The sequence below is a fragment of the Myotis yumanensis genome, unplaced genomic scaffold, assembly GCF_028538775.1.
Source record: "Myotis yumanensis isolate MYYU_CA2020_CCGP unplaced genomic scaffold, mMyoYum1.0.hap1 SCAF_1, whole genome shotgun sequence".
NCBI lineage: Eukaryota > Metazoa > Chordata > Mammalia > Chiroptera > Vespertilionidae > Myotis > Myotis yumanensis.
The window spans coordinates 123,621,720-123,642,323 of record NW_027223752.1 but is presented as its reverse complement, the minus strand read 5'-3'; the positions used below and the strand labels follow the sequence as shown (position 1 = coordinate 123,642,323).

Below are 20,604 nucleotides of genomic sequence, written 5' to 3'. Positions count from 1 at the left end.
TGAATGTTAGTTCATTATTAATAATTCTATCTAAAAGAGTAATATGCAAATTGACCATCACTCCAACATACAAGATGGCCACCCCCATGTATACACTAGATGGCCACCACAAGATGGCCGGCAGGGGAGGGCAGTTGTGGGAGATCAGGCCAGCAGGGGAAGGCAGTTGGAGGGAATCCAGCCTGCAGGGGAGGGCAGTTGGGGATGACCAGGCCAATAGGGAAAGGCAGTTAGGGGTAATCGGGCGGGCAGGGGAGTGGTTAGTGGGTGATCAGGCTGGCAAACAGAAGCAGTTAGGGGCGATTAGGCTGGCAGGCAGGTGAGCAGTTAGGAGCCAGCAGTCTCGGATTGTGAGAGGGATGTCTGACTGCTGGTTTAGGCCAGATTATGGGGATCGGGCCTAAACTGGCAGTCAGACATCCTCCCAAGGGGTCCCGAATTGGAGAGGGTGAAGGCTGGGCTGAGGGGACCTCGCCCCCCATGCACGAATTTTGTGCACAGGGCCTCTAAATATATATATATATATATATATATATATATATATATATATACTGTCTGAAAATACAGACTTTAAAACAAAGGCTATACTATAGTCGGACACAAAGAAGGATACTACATAATGACATAGGAAACAATCTCAGAAGAGGATATAACTTTTGTAAACAATTATGCACCCAACATAAGAGCACCTAAAAAAATAAAGCAAATCTTGATGCACTTAAAGACAGAAATTGACAGTAACACAGTCATAGAAGGGGGTTTTAACACTCATTGACATCAATAGATAGATCTTCCAGACAGAAAATCAACAAGGAAACATTTATCTTACAATATTTAATTGATATCTTCAGATCATTTCACCCAAAGTGGTAGAATATACATTGTTTCAAGTGCACATAGAACATTTTCTAGTATAGACCCATGTCAGGACACAAAACAAGTCTCAATAAATTTAAGAAGATTTAAATCATATCAAGCATAGTCTCTGACCATAATAACATAAAACTAGAAATCTATCACAAAACTAAAACACATGGAAATCATGGAATTTAAATATCTTGTTCATAAACAATAAATGGTCTAACAATAAGATCAATGAAAAAACAAAAAAAAATATTTTGAAATAAATGAAAATGAGAACACAACAAACCAAAATCTTTGGGACATAGCGAAAGCAGTCCTACGAATAGACTTCATAGCATTACAGGCCTACCTCAAGAAACAAGAAAAATCTCAAATAAACAATCTAACTTTACACCTAAAGGAACTGGGAAAAAAGCAACAACAAACACAACCCAAAGTGAGTAGAAGGAAGAAAATAATAAAGAACACAAATAAATGTATAGAGTCTAAAAAAATCAATTGAAAAGATTAATGAAACCAAGAGCAGGTTCTTTAAAACGATAAACAAGATTGAAAAACTTTTACCAGACTAAACAACAATAACTAAAATGAGAAAGGATACATAGAAATAAAATCTGAAGTGAGAGTGGAGAAGTAACAACTGACACCAAAGAAATAAAAATGATTGTAAAAAACAAACAAACAAACAAACAAAAAAAACCCACCAAACTATTATGAACAACTCTATGTCAACAAATTTGATAGTATGGAAGAAATGGATACATTCCTAAAAACATATAATCTTCTAAAATTGAATCAGATAGAATTAGAGAATCTGAATAGATAGATGACAACCAAATGAAATAAAAGCAGTAATATAAAAAAACAAAAAACAACGCACAACAAAACTTCAGTAAATAAAAGTCATGGATCTAGTGGCTTCACAGAGGGATTTTATAAAATATTCAAAGAAGAAGTAACACCTATTCTTCTCAAACTATTCTAAAATATTAAAAAGGAGGGATGACTCTCAAGCTCATTTTATGAAGCCATCATTATCCTAATTTCAAAGGCAAATTAATACACTACAAAGAATGAAACTCATAGGCTAATATCTCTGATGAACATAGATGCTATAATCTTCATCAAAATATTAAGAAGCCAGATTCAGCAAGATATTAAAAAAACCATACAACATGATCAAGTGAGATTTATTCTGGGGATACAGGGTTGGTACAATATGCTCAAATCAATAAACATGACACACCACATTAAAAAATGAAAGATAAAATCACACAATCATATCAATAGATGCGGAAAAATAAGTTGATAAAATCCAGCACCCATTTATGACAAAAACTCTTGGCAAAGTGGAAATAGTTGGAATGTACCTCAACATAATAAAGATCATATATAACAAACCCCAAACCAACATCATATTCAATGAACAAAAACTAAAAGTGTTTACCTTAAGATTGGGAACAAGACAGGGATGTCACTTTCACCACTCTTATTCAACAAAGTACTGGAAGTCTTAGCCACAGCAATCAGAGAAACAGAAGAAATAAGTGTTTCAAATTGGAAAGAAATAAGTAAAACTGTCATTATTTGCAGATGAAATGATACTGTATATAGAAACCCCCCAAAAATTTACAAAAAAATACTAGAACTGATAAATGAATTAAGTAAAGTAGCAGAATATAAAATAAATATTCAAAAATCAGTTGCATTTTTATACACCAGTAATAAACTATTGGTAAAGAAATTTAAGAAAGCAAGCAAAATTGCTTCAAAAATAATACCTAGGAATCAATGTAATCAATGATGTAAAAGACCTGTATGCAGCAAATTATAAGACACTGAAGAAATTGAAGAAGATAAAATTAAGGGGAAGCATATACATGTTCATGGGTAGGAAGAATTAATATCATTAAAATGTCTATACAACTCAAAACAATCTATAGATTCAATGCAATTCCTATCAATACAACAATAGCATATTTCTCAGAATGAGAACAAATATTCCAAAAATTTATATGGAACTACAGAATAGCCACAGCAATCTTAAGAAAGAAGAACAAATTTGGAGAATCATGCTACCTGATATTAAACTATATTACAAGGCCATAGTAATCAAAACAGCATGGTATTAGCATATAAACAGATATATAGAAAAATGTAACCTAATAGAGAGCCCCAAAATAAAGCTATGTCTTTATGGTCAATTAATATTTGAAAAAGGAGGGAAAAAACCTACAATGGAATATAGTTCATTCAATAAATATTATTGGAAAAATCAAACAGATACTGTAAAAAAATGAAACTAGACCAACTTCTTACACCATATAGAATAATAACTCAAAATGGATTAAAGATGTAGATATTAGACTCGAAACTTTATAAAAATCCTAGAAGGAAACACAGGCAGCAAAATCTCAGACAATTCTCAGCAATATTTTTTTTCTGATATATTGTTTCTGACAAGGGAAACAAAAGAAAAAAATAAACAAATGAGACATCAAACTAAATAATTTTTGCAGACCAAAGAAAACCATAAACAAAATAAAAAGACAAAAGACAAGCCACTGAATGGGAGAGGATTTTTTTTTTTTTACCAATAGATCTTATAAGGGCTTTAATATCCTAAATGTATAAGCAATTTATAAAACACAACACCAAAAAACCCCCAACAATCCAAAAAGAAATGGGCAAAGGACCTGTAGAGACTCTTCTCCAAAGAGGATACACAAATGGCCAGACATATGAAAGGATGCTAAAGTTCACTGATCATTAGGGAAATGCAAATTAAAACCACAATGAGGTATCATCTTACACCTGTCAGAATTGCTATCATCAATAAATCAACAAACATCAAATGTTGGTGAGGATGTGGAGAAAAGGAAACCCTGTGCACAGTGGTGGGAATGCAGACTGGTGCAGTCATTGTGGAAAGCAGTGTGGAGTTACTTCAAAAAATTAAAAATGGAACTGAGTTATGACCCAGGGATTCCACTTCTTGGCATATACCCAAAAAACCTGAAACATTAATTCAAAGGAATATATGCACCGCTATGTTTATTGCAGTGTTATTTATAATAGCCAAAATTTAGAAGCAGCCCAAGTATCCAAAAATAGATGAGCAGATAAAAAGCCGTGGTACAGCCCTGGCAAGTGTGGCTCAGCTGGTTTCCAGTTCTATTCCTGGTCATGGGTATATGCCTGGGCTGTAGGCTCAGTCCCCAGTAGGGGCATGCAGGAGGCAGCAGATCTATGTTGCACTCTCTCACAATGATGTCTCTCTCTCTCTCTCTCTCTCTCTCTCTCTCTCTCTCCCCCTCTCTATCTCTCTCTCTCCTTTCTCTCTCCCTCTCCCCTTTCCTTTCCTCTCTCTCAAAAATTCAATAAACTATTCTTTTTTTAAAAAAACAAAACAAAACACATGTAGTACATTTACACAATGGAATATTACTCAGCTCTAAAAATGAACTATGCCCCCCCCCCTTTTTTTTTTTTCCTACAGCATGAATGGACCTGGGATAATTATGCTAAGTGAAATAAGCCAGTCAACAAAAGACAGGTAACATATGATTTCACTTATATGTGGGATCTAATGAACAAAATAAACTACCAGGTAACAAACAAAGTGGAGAGAGACTCCTGGATACAGAAAACAGACTGACAGCTGCCAGAGGGGAGGGGTTTGGGGGCTGAGTGAGAAGGGTGAAGGGATTAAGCAAAGAAAAAAATGAAAGACCCATGGACACAGTCAACAGTATGGTGATTATTAGAGGTAAGGCGTGGGAGGAGGTAGAAGAGGATAAATGGAGAATAAATGATGATTGAAGGAGACTTGAATTGAGGTTGTAAATACACAATACAATATACCAACAATGTACTATAGAATTAAATACCTGAAATCTGTATAATTTTATTAACCAATGTCACCCTAGTAAATTCAATTTTAAAAAAATCCTCCAAAGTAACATTGGAGACTTACTGTATGGTTAGGCCAGATAATTTTTTGGAGAAAATTTTCCTGATAGTTCACTCATGCCTTCCCTGTCATACTGCTTCTCAGAATAACATGTGCCGGCAATAAGAATGCCAGGCACTTATAAAGAAAACCATGCCATACTGGAAAAATCACTCTCAGTTTTAAGCAATGGAATGTGGCATGTCACCTGACAACTGAGCAAATTTTTATTTGAGTGGTTTACCCCAGAACTGATAAAGATGGGCATCATTGAACCTGTCTTCAATTTTTTTTGGTGGTAGTAACACATACCGACCATGAAATAATGCAGGATGAAGTCAAGGAACACTTTCAGGAGCCTTATATTATTTCAATAATAAGGTATTCAAGTAAAAATAGAGACATCTGATGCAAAAGTCACATATCTCATCAACTTACACTACTGAATTAATACTGCTGTTATCTACCTTACCAAGTCACCATTGGTTATCTGCAATTGTGTAGTTTTTCTAAGAAAATAAAATGACTTCAAAACTTTCTGAGGTTCACAGATTGCTCTATAGATGTAATTAGTCAATAGTAACATTCTGAGTACTAACTTTGTGTACTATAAAGAATCACTATATTTTGTTAGCTTTGACAGCCTGAGGAAGTTTGCTGAAATATCATATTCCAACTGAGTATTAGTATACTGCAGTTCTCACAAACCACTGTTTTTACCTTATGGTGTTGGAACTTAGCACAGACACAAAATAACAGATGGCATAGAGATATCAATTGTTTTTTATTCAAGAACAGTGCTACATACAGAACTCAATTATGCAAAAAAGTGGATACAGAAGTCCTTTGAACAAGGTTTATCAGCTCTACATCCATACCTTTATTATTTGAACTAAGAAAGCCTCTTCAGGGATTCTTTTTGAGATTAAATATTCCCTCTAATTATAAAGCACAGGGTGCTTTGCTCAACACTAATAACCACATAAAATAAAAGAACAATATTGGAGGCTGAGCACATGCCAGTACTGATCCCAGAATATTCCAAACACATTCCCTGAAAATATTGGTTTAAGATTTTCTTTCTGATTCTGATCTAAAGAATTATTAAATTTATGATTAACTTTATTGGATATTAGGTAGTGTTAAACAGGCTATTGAGGCAACTTCCAAAGAGGATCTTCTTAAGAAAATTAAAGGTTCAACTGAGTCACCTACCCAAGAGATACATCTATGTTTAGCATGCTATTTTAGTTTTCTTACACATTGGCAAGTTGTTATCCCAAACCTCAGTTTAAGCTGTATCTGATTGCCTTTGATGAATTTAATTATTAAAATTGCTAGAAATGAGTGATTTATTTTGCACTTTTAGCATAACCTGTCAAGAGTGTCTGATTTTCTATCAGAGACCACTTAGAAGTCATGGTTAAGAATGCCCATTGATTTTCCAGACTATCTGGGAGAACTATATGTCTCTTAAAGTAACTTCTCACATTTACTCAAGTGGCCTTTGTTTGATTTCAAGCTATTACAGTGATGCGCACAACTCTGTCCCAGTTTATCTATCATCTGTCTATCTGTCTATCTATCTATCTATCTATCTATCATCATCATCATCATCTAATCTATCTTCTACCTGTCATCTATCTATCTATCATCTGCTTACCTATTTATCAGTAGTAGGTTAATGATAGTGAAATACTAAGATAGTTGATACACAATCTGCATTCATCTCAACATAATTTTAAAAATTTACTCACAGAAAGCTTATCTGAACTATCATTCTCAATTAACATTTCTCTCAAGTAAATCCTTAAAGTATGGTATGCTTAAGGTGATTTTTGGGAAAAGAAAACAGCTCTCAATTTCTCACTGATAAGCTGTTAGTTCATGTGATGAGTCAGTCCCCTTATTACTACTGGGACAATGTCACAAAATATTTTTGTGATCTGTTATGTCAAGATGTAATTAAGAACATAAAAAATGTCTAAGGTAAATATGTTATTATCTACAATGTGTTCACAATATCTAAAAGACCAGGAACATAGAGCAGTTTAAGAGACCTGTCCTCTATGCATTTGGGCCAAAACCCATGCTCTGAGTGTTCCAGATGCAACAACATGACACTCACCCTATTGTTAGATTGAGAAGGAATCTATTTGTAAACATAAAATCATTTTAAGGTGCAACATTAGTATATGTGACTGCTTTTGTTTAATTAGTCTCCTCAATAAAATTCACAAAAACAGAATAATGCCCCCTTGATATTTAAGGGAAATTAATGCCAGTGACATTTACTAAATTTCTAATATGTTCTAGGAATTTTAAATTGGATTGAGTGAAGTCAAAATACAGTAATATAATACTAGGGCCTGAAATTGAACTCCTCTTAACTGATAAATTATTATGTATTTAAGGTAAGAAAGATATGTCTCTAGAACTCAAAGTGTGTTGAGACAGAATACTTTGAGGTATGTATGTGGGTGTGCATGTATTATAACTTATTGTAGAAGTATACTAGTTATTTAGGGAAGAGATTATAGTATGTGATGGTAAGAGGAATGATGAATAATGGTGCTTAAATTAGTATCATTAACATAATATCATGCTATATTATAAAATATAGTGATAGACAATGGATAATATCATTGAAAAGAAAAAAAGTAGAGACCTGCATAGCAAGAAACTGGAAATTTTAAATTCTGATGTTATGTGGGAACTGAGGGTAAGTCATAGAAATAGCTATGGATAAGAGAAGAAGCCTGGGATGAAGGTCTTCACTTGAAAAGTAGAAATCAGACCTAATATGTTCAATAAACTACCTATTGGATTTCTTGCAGGTACTCACAAAATTTCAACCAACTCTCTGGAAAAATTAGTCTAAGAATACACTTCATAGTCCTTCAAAAAAAAAAAAAGCAAAATACTATCAACACAGCATTATTGCCAATGAGAAAATAATTATCAAGAATTTAAAACAAAAGTGAAGAGGTTATAATAACCAAAAATAAAAGACAAATCATATTTGTCCAATACTAATTTTGAAAGGAAAAAAAGAATATAAAAAGTTTCAAAACAAGAATTATAACATATCTACAATAGCTAAGATTTGGAAACAGCCCAAGTGCCCATCAGTAGGGTGGATAAAAAAGCTGTGGTACATTTACACAGTGGAATACTACCGTATGCAGCTGTAAAAAAAGGAGCTCTTACCCTTTGTGACATCATGGATGGACCTGGAGAGTATTATGCTAAGTGAAATAAGACAATTAGAGAAAGACAAATATCACATTATCTCACTTATCTGTGGAATGTAATGAGCATAATAAACTGACAAAACAAAATAGGTCCAGAGGCATGGATGCATGGAATAGAATGACAGATCTTAGAGGGGACTGGTGTTGAGGGGATGGGAAGAGATTAATCAAAGCACATATATGCATTAATGCATAACCTCTAGACACAGAAAATAGTGTGGGGAAGGCCTGGAGAGGGGCAGTGGTTCAGTGGAAGAAAGCAAAGGTGGGGGGATGAGGACAACTGTAACACTGACAACAGTAAATAAAAGACGAATTATAAAAAAGGCGACCAAACATTCAAAGGATGAAAGTTGAGAATCAATAAGCTCAAATTAATAAATGCATTCATTCAAACACTCCCCGTCTCATGTCTTTGTCATCACTTACTAAACACTTGTTTTCTCTTTCACTTCCTTTCCTCTGACAGTATTCATGAAAACAGAATGACAGGGAAGGACATGAGGGAGGACAGTAAGGGATCCTGCTCGCCAACCTGGACACCACACAATCCTCATCCATGACAACTTGTAGCCCTCTTTTTGTTCACAACTTTGAATTTTTTCACACCTACTCATGCCACTCTTTTTTACTAATATTCTATGAGTTTTCTCTTCTTTACTCTTATTATTTTACTCATAACTCCCACCTCCCAATTTCTCAGTGAAACTTACAATTTTAGCATGAAGACAATATTAGCATAAGAAAAAGGAGGAAATATGGAGGCATAGTTCCAATTAAGCATAAAATTATAGAAAGTTGCAATTCCATTATAAATTATGTATACTGATTTACTATAGTTACAATGAATGTTGGTCCTAAGTAGTACTATCTCTCTTCAAGATAGAGCTCATTTCAATTTTTATGAAATATTCTCACTATTGTCATTGTATAGTTGATTTTTTTTTTGCATGGTACTAGCAGCAAAGCCATTTAGGAATATGGAGGACAGGTTGTCTTTTGTCCTCTTTCCATAGAGTGTATTATTGTGTCCTCAGATTCAGAACGGAGAATTGTAGAGAGTGATAAAGAATAAGAATGCAAAATTAGGGTCAAATACTATAAAAGGAAGAAGAATATTTGAGGATTTATATTTACCTTATGAAATGGATAAGAAAAAAGAGCTGATGGAAAAAAAATCAAGTAAAGTAGCATAATTATGACACCACAACTCAGCTGCTGCTTTAAAGTTTAATTGGAACATAAGCAACTTAATAGAAACCGAGACACCAGGGCAGCAAAGGTTGGATTGTGACATGTTGGCTGATAGAAAGCCTGCTGGAGCTGCCTGTGGTGACAGCAGTGTGGCAGCTCTCACATGATCCCGTGTAGCAGTTTGACACCAAGGTAGGCATGTTATACATAGGAAGAAGCTAAAACATAGCAGAGTGATCCACAGAAAACTAAATATTAATGAAGGGAATAAATAAGTACACACTTTATATATCCTAGCTTGAATGCCATATGTTAGCTGGAAAGAGGAATAGATGGAGCAGAGTTTTAAGACACTTCAGAAAGAGGGGATGTATCTGTCTCTCCTCTCAGAATTGAAATTTATGTTCTATAATGATTTTGCTAATAAAAATGAGACGCATTTCAGAACAGATCACTTTAGAATAACGATTTTCAATAGTTTCTCTACCATGACATTTGGATAATACTCTCATGCACAACACAATCCCATGCATGTGGGTCCTGGGTTGATAGCATTAACTCCACCCACTGCCCCCCCCCCCCCATTTTAAAAAAAATATATCCAAGGAAAAACCTTAAATTTTCTCTTGTTTCCTCAAATTTGTATTTTTTAAAAAAGTCAAAATGTTTCTACTTTATAATAAGAGGACATTACTCATCAATGTACCTGTAATTCTCTGCCTGGTTTTAACGTTTCTTTGTATCTGTCCATATAACTCTGACTTCCAATGTCATTACAAATCTTTAGGTTCTCTGTTCACATAGTTTTCTCTAATTCCACTAGCAGCTTTCAGTTGCTTGTTCCATCTATATGGGTTAGGAATACTTACAGGAAAGTAATGGGAATAATGGAACTTTCCTGAAATATCAGGACAGGCTAGTTGCAGTGAAATAAAAATACACTTGCAAAGACAATAAAATCAATATGCCTAGGGAAAATTCTTACTGGTGAATAAACTAAAGACAAATAAAAACATAAGGTGGAAAGCATATATACTTTTTAACCTTGACAATTGACAAAATGTGATTAATCTGTTTTCAACATGGCTAGAATTGCATAGTGTTAGCACTATGATTGGAGAGACTAAATATAACATTATGTTAGTCTGCTGGCAATAGCTATTCAAAACACATCCTGTTAACTCCTGAGTAGTTGTTCCAGTGTGAAAGATACAGATAATGTGAATAATGGATTACTTTTTTCAAAATAGCTTCCATGTATATTGCATTTTATCAGAGATAGGACTACATACAGGCACTTACACATTGTCTATATGATTAGCTACATAGGACCATACCAGGTGGCAGAGAACTCAAACAGTGACTCTCCAAGTGGATCATGAATATTTCATAAAATCACAGAATTCTCAGAGTTGGAAGAAAAATTAAATATCAGCAGTTCAACAACCCCATGTGTGCCCAAATTCCTGCTACTATTTCCTAACATTCAGTTTTTTCTGTATCATAAAACTAAAATTATAGCTCCAAATTTCATATCTATGACAAAATATTTACCTTGCTATGTCTTATTTGTAAAGTACACTATTATAAAGGATCAGGTGGGTTTTTTTTCCTGTAATATAGTGTAATTAAGAGCCCTCAGGTTTGAATCCAGGCTTTATCACTTGCTAGACATAAGACTATGAAATGTGTGAACTTAACTTCTATTAAGCTTCACTTTTCATACCTGTACAATGAGGATAATAATAGTGCTTAACTCATTAGTTGCTTTGAAAATAAATGAGATGACATATGTAAAGCACTTAATGAAGTCCCTTGCTTTCATCTGTTAGCCACTGTAAACTCTGTAGAGCACTAGTCCTGAGAGACTAATTTACTAGAACATAAACTCCATGAGAACAGGTACTTGTTCATGTTTGTCTACTATGATAATTCATTAATTCATTAACTATGTCTTGAATAAATTAAATTATATAAAAACAGTTTCATAGCAAAATTTGTTTGGAACATGCTGCAGGTTCTATTCTCCTCCTGGGAATCCATGCTATGCTTCGACGAACAAACGGTGCTAAGAAGAACTATAAACAAGTACAGGCAACAAAACCTGTTGACATTTGTTAAGCATTTTCCAAAAATTGTAACGACTTTTATTTTTGAGTTTCTGCTAATGTGAAGAACTGTGTACAGCACACATTGAAAAAATGATCTCTTTGAAATGTTATTTATATTTTAAATGGTGATGGAAGCGACATGTCCTGGGATGGTGAGCACACAATACAATATATAGATGATGCATTATAGGATTGTACACCTGAAACCCATGTCATTTTATTAACCACAATAAGTTCAATTTAAACATAAATAAAAAGATCAAAGATTTAAAATAATTTATAGTAAGGGTACTAGATACAGATAGATATTAAATTACAAATTTTATTTGTAAGATACATCAAATTGTACTTTGTTATGTAGAGTAATATGGTTAATAATTCAATTAAGTGTTAGGTAAAGTAATAAAAAAATCAAACTTCTAGTATTGACTTATTCCATATATGGAATCAAACACACACACACACACATATACACACACACAGCTAGAGGATACAGGAGCAAGAGATTCTTAGTCATTTCTGTGAAGGATTATGGGAATATGAATACAAGTATAAGAGCACACAATGAATTAGGCTTTATCATCAGTATATTTTTCCAGCTACCATCTGGTCTTTCAGTATGAAATAGGTAGTGTTAATATATTTAACTTTTTTTTATTGGGGTCATATAACCAGGAATTTTTTATTATAATGCATGTACTTCCTGTTCTGTTCTTTAATATATCTATTTAAAGTAATTTGGAAATGTCACATACTTCAGTAGAAATTTCAGGATATAGAATAATAATAGAGAAGATATACTCTTCTTTAGAAAGGTCATCTCTTGGGGATTACTTAAATCCTTCATGAAATATAAGATCTTATCATTTTTTGAAAGAAAAGAAACAGTATTTTCATGTTGGTACTTAGACAACAATATTTTTTAATAATTTTATTGATTTTTTACAGAGAGAAAGGGAGAGGGATAGAGAATTAGAAACACTGATGAGAGAGAAACATCAATTCAGCTGCCTCCTGCACACTCCCAACTGGGGATGTGCCCGCAACCAAGGTATATACCCTTGACCAGAATCGAACCTTGGACCCTTCAGTCCACAGGCCGACGCTCTATCCACTGAGCCAAACCAGTTAGGGCATAGACAACAATATTTTTAAGTACTATCTTGTCCAGACTATTTATCAAACAGAATACTTGTCAAATTTCAACATCAGCTTGATAATTTACCTTAATAGTCCCTACTACCTCCTTTCTTTTTTGATTTATGTGCTAAGATTGAAAGTAACAAAGTTTAGTCATCTATGGCTTTAATGTTTAAATTATTTGGCAATTTTACATCCTGTAAATGCTGCAGATAAAAATGACATTTTTTTCATGAGAAAAGTAAATGATATCTGTGAGAACATTTCCAAACATATAACTTAAAATAATAGTTAATAATTTTTTCCTTTGAATGTTTATAAGGAAAAAAAGTGAAATTCCTTTATCAGCTAAAACTAAAAGGTATTTCTTTTTCCTTATTTCTGCAAGAAGAACAACATAGTTAATTTAACTCAGTTTTATAATAAACTCTTAAAATAAAAGGTAAACTTTCAAATGTCTTTGTTCATTTTATACACTGGGACTTCGCTAAATCATTGCGCATCATACCATAGAGTTCAGTATTAGACTCTTGGATCCCATCCAAAGTTTGAAATACAAAATGAGATTTGGTATATATGGGCTTTTCATCATGGACTCAGAAAATGTGTAATTGTGTGATGTATAAAAGAGAAAGTTAGTCTTAAATATTATCTTTCTATCAACAGCAAAACTAAGAGTTGCTACAGCAGTTGAGGTATACACCGTTATAGCAAAACTGCTTCTAGTGACCATGATTTTAAAAAATTACACAGTTCAAATCCCTGGTGTGCTCATAAGCAAAGAAGAGAAAGGGGATTAATACCCATGGCAATCACTAGGAGTTTGATATTAGGAGGTAACTAAAGTTGTTAAAATGTCCACTGTGAAATTAAATCTTTATTTTTATTCAAAAGAAATAGATAACAGATGGATGAAAATTTACCAAAATTACCAGAGGAAATTCATGGCAATTTTCTGTTTAACTATTTAGTCAGAGTTTTAAAGATAATTTAAAAAATATCACAGTTGCTTCCTCCTATGAGTGAATAATTACTTAAAGCACCATGTTTATTAAAACAAAGTTGACAGAACAACTTACTAATTATTTACTGGTATATACTATCATAGCTGGTAGCAATAATTTATGCTTGAATTTATTACACATTACAACAGTGCTGTGTAGTGGGTTTCATTTGTATAATAATTTTCACTCTGGAAGAGAATATTCTGTCATAATATTCTCATAATTTATTGGTTCATTTTTCATAGTTGCTAGAGACCTGAGTTCTCCAGCAATCATATACTTATTTGTACTATGCTAAAAGATGCCATGTAATGAGCATAGCTGTATCAATTGTGTCATTTTTGATATGTCAGAGAAATTAAATTTTTAGCTCAACTATAAGAAATGAGTTGTGAGATAAAAATAGCTTCCAGAATTGTTCTGATGATTCTGAGCCATGCATGAAGTGATTAATGACATGGCAATATGCCTTGACTATTGTAATCACTTACATATTTAATATTGGCATAGAAAAATGAATGATGTCTTAAAATTGCATTCCTCTTTTACCAGTAACTGAATTACTCAACTTGAATTTTATTTGTCCCTTTAGTTATTCATTGTGGATATATATATATATATATATATATATATATATATATATATTTTTCCCCTTATACACTAGGAAAGTTACCTCTGATGAAAATATGTTCACATATTATTAACCATATTTTGTATTTCCCTAGTGATGTGATATGATATATTCTTTTAAAAATATGCATTATGAAGCATATTTTTCAAATTTTATCCAAGTTATCTATAAATGGATATAAATTATTCAAAAACACCTAACAACTATTTATCCACTTTATGAACTTTTACTTCTAGAAGGTCCCCTCATTACCTACTTAGGTTCTCATCTTAAAATACTTCATATTGAATAATCAGTTCCACATTTTATGCACTTAAATCACAGTTAATAAATAATATGTATAATGAATTTTTCACAACTATAACTTTTTTCCTAATTTGTTCTTATATTCTAGGGCCCATGTTGGTCCTTGTTGACTATATCATTTATTCTAGTTTGTATATTCCTACTTTAAAAAGCTGTATAGTAAAAGTAGAGAACTTAGCCTTGTTCAAAGACAAGTCTGGCCTTTCTTGTCAGCATCTGGGAGGCAATCTGTGTCATGCCTGACAGAAAGGGTTTTGTCCAGGTTGTGAGCTGGCCACACCTGACAGTCTTGGTCAGGTTGGATACACCAAAGAGACAAACCATGTGATTTAGAGTGGGCTCTTTAGTTTCCACGGTGTTATTTGTCCTGGAGACTGAGTTCAACTATGAGTAATCACTCAGTCCATCATGCTTATATAATGAAGCTTCAATAAAACCCCTAACCACTGAAGCCTGGATAAGTTTCTCTGGTTGGCAATACTCCATGCATATTGTCACCCATCAGTCTGGGAGGGTAACGCATACCAATTCCTTGGGTAAGACGATGGAGCTTCATATTTGGGACCCTCTGTGTCTCCTCCTCTGTTTCCCTGTAATTAACTGTAACTTTAACTATAGTAGCGTTCAGTTAGCTCTAAAAGTGCTAGTGAATTACTGAACCTAAGGGTGGTTTTGAGGACCCCTTGAACCAACCCTTGCAGTTGGTATCAAAGTAAAGGTAGTCCACTTATTTTGTTCATTAGATCCCACATAGGACCAGAGGCATGGAAATATGGAACAAACTGACAGATCTCAGAGGGAAGGAGAGCTAGGCAGACTGGAAGAGATTATGCAAAGAACATGTATGCATATACACACAGTCTATGGACATAGACAAAAATGTGGTGATGTTGACTATTTAGTTCATTCTAGTTTTTATCTTCCTCTTTTAAAAAGCTGTATAGTAAAAGTAGAGAACTTAGTCTTGCCCAAAGACAAGTCTGTCCTTCCCTGTCAGCATCTGGGAGGACATCTGTAAACAATGTCAAAACTAAATTAAAAGAAAATAAAGGCAATCTACAGAGAACTGGGTCTTCAAATTGCTGATTGAGTAACTCTGAGGCAGAAGTGCTCAAATGACACTGTAATGAAAAGGCAAATACATAAACACACACACGCAAACACACACATATGCAAAACACTCAAATACATAGCACAGAAACTCAGTCAAAACATAAAAAAGAACATAAACAGACCAAATCATAAATCAACAAATATGTTTCAATAACTTACTGTCAGTGCCATGTGCACTTCCTCTCATACTCTTTCACTACAAATGGATTTTAATAGTTAATTACAATTTTGGTGCAAAACAATTATAAATACAAGATCAAAACATCCTTAAATATAAAGCCTCTAGAACTGAAAGTATTAAGGCATGCATTTTATGTCTTGATGCAAAGGAAATTTAAAAGCAAAGCATAAAAAATGCTCTTAAATATAGCTTTCTGTAATCTTTTCATTTTTTGAAACCACAAAGGGTGGTTCCTTTCATCAGTTCTCTTACCTTATTACAATATTATTCCTATGAATGCCATTCACATTTTTCAACGCCATCATTAAAATGCAGTATTTGGAATTCCTAATTATAAATTTAGCTTGTTTAGTATGGAGCAAAACCAAATTTCTAAAATTTGATCAGAGTCAAATAGTATGTTCACTATTATATGGTGAAGATCACTTTGTGAAAAGAATTTGAGGGAGAATTAAGATAGATGAATTCTATTACTCTGCATCCATTTATATTCTGCTACATCATCTACAACAGTGCCTTTGATCAAACCAGTGCCCATTAGAATCAACCAGGGTTTTTCAGTGCCCCGAGTAGGCAGAGTGAGTAGGATTCTGGGTTTCTGCATTTTCACAAGCTCTCTAAATGACTCTATTAAGTTAAATTTTTTTTAGAGCACTGGACCTAGCACACTATTTTACACTCAATAAATATTGTGGAATTATAATCTAAGAATTATATTTTTTGTGATTTTTGTCAAGTAACATGTGTATTATTAGCTTATTTCTATGACAATCACTTTTGACAGAATGTTTTTCTGACTTCATTATCAGAAATGAACCCTTGCTAGTTTTTCCTGAATGTTTTAATGTTTCATTTGACAATATTTAAATTAGAGTTTTTTAAGCAGAATCTTCTTTGATATAATTTTTATGAGTGTGAAAATTTAGTTTTTACATATTTTAAAATAAGGAAGGAATAAGTGTAAGAAAACTGCCATAAAATATTTTAATGTAACAATGAATGTTTATATTTGTTTTATTAATATAAAACTATACCTTACATCATTGTTACAATAATATAATAAGAATTGAAATAAGAAATTGGAATTAGAGCTAGGTCCTTGAATTTTAACATGTTTCTTATAAAAGTGAAGTGTTTGATTCAGTTGACTGGAAAAATATGGTAATGCCATTTTAGTTTTTCACATTAAAAATCTGTTTTATGGCCAGTATCTACTCACTTCTAAGCCAGTGGTCAGTGTCTTAACCATATGTGCCACTGGTTATAGGGTTAGAAAAACAGCATGATTTTGTAAAGTTCAGATGTGCTATCCTGAAAGTGATGAGATAGTTATATTCTTTTTAAAGGTTCTAGGAAAAGTTTTTTATTCTCTGAGTCCTGCCATTATTTTCAAAGAACACCAACTTTTTGTCTAAAGAAAATTAAATTATCACATGATAGAATTATTGTTTTAAATCTTTGGACTTAATAGTATTCATATTTAAAATGCAAAGAAATTTAAAATATTTGCTGTACTCATGAATATTACTTGTGAAATTATTTTATAATAGAAAAGAATATGGAGGATAAATTCTAAGTGTGAAAATACCAATATCATCTAAAAATAATTCTAGCTATGAATACTCAAATTTAAAGATCTATGAATGCAAATACATTGTGTATATCTCTTCTTTATCAGGAAAATAATGTTTTTATTATTTGAAGATTATGAATAATTCCTATTAAATATTACCCAAAGAAATGAAAATCAAGAGTGAGAAATTTAGACAGTGGATGGCAGAGGAGGGAAATAGAGTTATTTTAAAAGAGCCCTCAATAAAAATACAAAAATGAAGTGAAATATCATGAGGTTCAAAAAATAATTTCTCTGTACATGAGGAGTAAGGAATCCAAGCTACTTGTAAGAAAGGTGAAGTTATTTGGGGAGATCTGGAGTTATAGAAATATATACATTGGAGATAGATTTAGAGATATATTGCCCAAAAAGTTTAATAATGCTGATAAGGTTGAATAAAGGTTACATAAACCTTAAAACTGCAAGATCAACCTCCTCTGCATTTCTGACTCTAATAAGAGAATGAGAAGGTGGAAGTCATGTATTAAGAAAGACTTCTTGAAGGTCAGACACTGACTCAAAATCCCTTTCAACAAATATATTCTCTGCAAAATAAAAACAATTCAAATAGTTTTTAAGCTTCCCCAAAAAGAGTTTGAAATTTTTTTTCAATTATAAATAATAGACACTAATTACCTACTGCCCATCATTATGAACTGAATATATGTATAATATCATTTACATGATTTTAATTAGTTAGTTGATTTTATAATATTTTATTTCAAGTTTTATAACATGTACAAAGGGTTTAATACCCTAATTTATAATCTTGATCTCCCTTGTTCTGTCTGTCCCATAAAAATTTAAGTTGGTGTACTATAAATTGTTCTACCATGGGAGATTTCAGGAACCTAACCCTCCTAGTAGGAAACAGTCTTAGTAGAAAACAGTCTATTAAATGTTTAATAAATTTAATAAATCACCTGTCAGTAAAATAATAAAGTGAAACAGATATCTGAATTATTGACGGGTGTCAAACCCCACTTCTGAAATTTTGAATCACCAAGACAAATATTTAAATTAATGAAGAGAGCCCAGAAGGGCACAAATATCTCACAAATTAAGACATGTAAGCTCATCTATTCTGTCTATGTACACATATGTCTAGTTGGGTTACATAAGAATGCTATATGCTCATTAAATATACTAAATAGCTTTTAATTATGATAAAGTTTAAAGTGAGACACCTGGGTTGGAATTCTAGCATTGCCCTTTGTTAGCTGCAAAAATTTTATGAGTTATTTATCCTTTACTACTTTTATTTATTTTTTATTTTTTTAATTTCTTTTTAAAAAATATATTTTATTGATTTTTTACAGAGAGGAAGGGAGAGGGATAGAGAGTTAGAAACATCGATGAGAGAGAAACATTGATCAGCCGCCTCCTGCACATTCCCCACCGGGTATGTGCCCGCAACCAAGGCACATGCCCTTGGCCGGAATCGAACCTGGGACCCCTAAGACCGCAGGCTGATGCTCTATCCACTGAGCCAAACCGGTTAGGGCTATCCTTTACTACTTTTAGGTTTTCTGCTTAAACATAACTGCAATGCAATAAGAATAGCAAAAAATATTTTAGCTAAAATGGTGTACTAATATTAATGGCTGCCATTGATTTGATACTTACCATATATCAGGAAGATTAAATCCTTGCAACAACACTGAGTTAGACATTATGAAATCCATTTAATACACAAGGAAGCTGAAGAGTAAAAGCCTAACTTCCAAGCACATAACTGCTATTAAGGATAATAATACCTTTTTTTGCCTGGGTTCTAGCCAGTTTTGAATATATTATAAAAATGTGTGCAGGATCTTTGCAAATTAAATTGCTAAATGTGAAGTATTAGTTATTATAGTATTGTATTCAGATATAAACTATTCAAAGAAAGAGGAGTTGTTCTAATCCCTCAATCATGAATAAATAGCATAGGATTATAGAATTTAAGAATCAGAAATGAAACAAAGCTATCAAGACCAATTAGGCCTCTGTATTCTTTAAGTTCTAAAATGAGACACAGGTAGTAAAATGAATTGCCTAACAGCATGCAGTCGGCAGCTGCGCATTTGGGATGAGAATTGAATTTCTTAGAGTCCTAAGTTTATGTTTTCTAGATCCCAAAGGAAGCTGCACTTTGAATATCTGATTTTACATGGATAATCTTCCATCAATTATCGACAGATGGAAGAGAATAACATTCAAATCCTAAGCAATCCTTTGATTATTAAGGTAAACATAGTTTGATTCTAAAACTAAGTGCAATACATATTATTTCACTGTGACATCTATAGGAAAAATAAGCTCATTTTTCAAAGTATTTTAAGTGAGAATGAAGTATCATTGCATCAGCCCAGCTGTTTGTAATGTGGACAGAACTTCAAACGCTAGAGGCAGAGAGGAGACAGAGGATATGTAATCTGGAAGCCAATCACTTCATAGCAAAAGACATAAATTGCTTATTGGGAATTGCTAAATCCAGAACAATATTGGAAAAGAATCAAGCCAGTTATGGAACTATTGTAGGAGTACAAAATATAAACAAAGTTTAAAAAGGAAATGAATGTGATGGGCAAACATTGACAACACACTCAGCTAAGTAAAAAGCATAATCCAGAAATAAAGGAACATTTATACGTACTCTATGAAATAAGATAGCTTGCTAGGAAATTGAATTCTGTCAAATAAGCGTTTATAGATGAGCAGTTAAAACAACAAAACAGGATACAAAGAGAAATTGAACTCTATGGAAACAAAATCATATACAAAACAACCTATAATAAAATAAACAAATTAGAAACAAGAAAGGAAAAATACATGTGGCTGAAGTTGAGTAACTAACATATTAAGTGAGAAGAAAATAGGACCAGGGTACATGTCCATAGGAAAAAAGGTGACTACAAATCAGAAAGAAACTAATAAATAGGGATGTTAAACACTGTCCAATATAAAAATAAAGCATTCCTGAGGCAGTAGTCTGAACAAATAAAATAGAAATTACTTAAATTATAATCACTTTTTTTCCTAAAATAAAGAATCTACCATATTCCAAGAGAAGAAATTACGTGGAATGTTCAAACACTGGTACATATTATGGTTAGGTTATTGCACTTCAAGGATAATGATGTAGTTCTTCAGCAAACCAGGGAGACAATACATTCCCTAGAGTAAGTGTTGGCAGCAACAATACAGATAAATCCATTCTAAACATTTTCACAGTAACAATCAATGGTGCAATGTTT

At 32.9% G+C, this 20,604-nt stretch overlaps 1 protein-coding gene across 1 annotated transcript in view; it reads right to left on the bottom strand.

Annotated features, from left to right (window-relative positions):
* MDGA2 (MAM domain containing glycosylphosphatidylinositol anchor 2) overlaps positions 1-20,604 on the bottom strand; it is a 339,368-nt gene that overhangs the window by 161,594 nt on the left and 157,170 nt on the right. The window lies entirely within an intron of this gene.